Raw genomic sequence first — 2128 nt, forward strand, 5'->3', positions numbered from 1 at the left:
TACAACCTCCCTTCAGGTAATTGTAGAGAGTAATAAGGTCACCCCTGAGCCTCCTCTTCTCCAGGCTGAGCAACCCCAGCTCCCTCAGCCTCTCCTCACAGGGCTGTGTTCCAAACCCCTCACCAACTTCGTTGCCCTTCTCTGGACTCGTTCCAGCAAGTCAACCTCCTTCCTAAACTGAGGGGCCCAGAACTGGACACAGTACTTCAGGTGTGGCCTAACCAGTGCAGTGTACAGGGGCAGAATGACCTCCCTGCTCCTGCTGGCCACACTGTTCCTGATGCAGGCCAGGATGCCATTAGCCCTCTTGGCTGCCTGGGCAGACGTGGCTCAGAGCTGGAAAAACAGCCAGTGCTCCCGATGGGGAGCACACTGGAAGAAAAACATTCTTTGTTTATATTTATTTAGTCAATCTCCTGGTGTCCTTGGTTGCCCAGAGGAGCTACTGAGAGGAGTTTCTACTGTGCTGATTCAGAGTTAGGTTATACACACATGTTCAGAAATCCATCTGCATGCCACTAATGAGTTGTTCAGCCTGGCCGGAGGGTGATGACACAGTTAAGTGCAAGGGGGCTAAACCCATCCCAGGTGAAACTCCACTGATATCAGTGGGCTTCTTCTCGATGGCTTGCTTGTTCCAGTGTGTGCAGAGACAGTATGTAGAAAGAGGAGTCTTGCAAAAGGATTTACATGGATTTCATTTGTCTTCTCTGATGCTAATCCTGGGTAAAACAGGAACTCGCCACAGCGGCATTGACATCAGACGTGAGTTTTGTGGTTCCACTCAAGGATCAGGGCATTAATAGTGACACTGCTTTTGGAACAGTGTCCTTTCCAGTTCTACCCACAGACACATAAAGTAGCTTTCCCATTCCTTGACTACATGTTGCTTTTAAAAAAACTCTTAAAGTAAACCAAATTCTGACAGAGTCTCTAACCCCAGGCAGTTTCAGGAATGGATTAGCTTCAGAAGAGCTCACAGCTAGAAGATGCCAGGCAAAAAAAAAAACAGGTGAATTTTGCCTTCATTTCCCTCTTGAACAGAATCATGGAGTCATAGAATTATTTGGGGTGAAAAAGCTCTCTAAGATCATTGAGCCCAACTATCAACCCAACACCACCATGGCCATCCAACCATGTCCTGCAGTGCCATGACCACACGTTTCTGGCACACCTCAGGGATGGTGACTCCATCATTTCTCTGGGCAGCCTGTTCCAATCCCTGACTACTCTTGCAGTGAATAATTTTTTCCTAGTATCCAACCTAAACCTCCCCTGGTGCAACCTGAGGCCATTGCCTCTCCTTCTATCCCCTGATACTAGGGGGAAGAGACTGACCCCCCTACACATACACCTAACTACAACCTCCTGTTAGGAAGCTGTTGAGGGCAATGATGTCTCCCCTCAGCCTGTGTAAAACAAAGCAAGAGGCTTTTCCTTCCCCAAAGGCTTTTAAAGTTAATTCTGCCCATTATTTAGAGGTATCTTGTGTTGCAGTGAAGCTAGCAGGGCTTCATGCCTTGTAACCTAACAGATAAGAAAGGAAGCACAGATCAGGCACAAATCAACAATCCCACCAGGTCATGTGGGCGAATCATGAGGGACAATTTATGACCAGTGGGGTAGCCCATTTGATGCTAATTGAAAGAGTACAAGGTCCAGGCCTCGGTTTTATTGTCTCTGAGAAACCCCAGTGCTTTTGCAAAGGTTTTACTTGAGTGTGACCTCTGAAATATCTCCGCTCGTGGGCTGTAGCAACAGTTCCCCAGCTGTGCTGTTATTCATCAGTAACCATAGAAATCAGACTGCTGCCAAGTATGTGCTCTTTGTTTTGGTCTTGAAGGGCTGAAAGCTGATGCAGGGATGTCTTTGCCCCTCCTGACTGCCTTGTGAACTCACACGCTGGCAGACCTGATGGAGAGGTGAGGGTGGAACTTGCTGTCACTGGAGAGCTCTGTCACCAGGGAGCTCAGTCAACAGCTCTGCTTCTGCAGCTGGGCTTCTGCTGCTGCTTTGTCAGTACTTTGTCACAGAGCCTGTAGCTAGAAGCAGGCTGTGGTGGAGAGTCAGATCCTGTTGTTCAGTGATTGCCCTCCCTAATGAGAAGCTGGCTTTGTTTGTTTGTTTC

This window comes from Melanerpes formicivorus, unplaced genomic scaffold (assembly GCF_026170545.1).
Source record: "Melanerpes formicivorus ecotype bairdi unplaced genomic scaffold, bMelFor1.0.p_v2 SCAF_18, whole genome shotgun sequence".
NCBI lineage: Eukaryota > Metazoa > Chordata > Aves > Piciformes > Picidae > Melanerpes > Melanerpes formicivorus.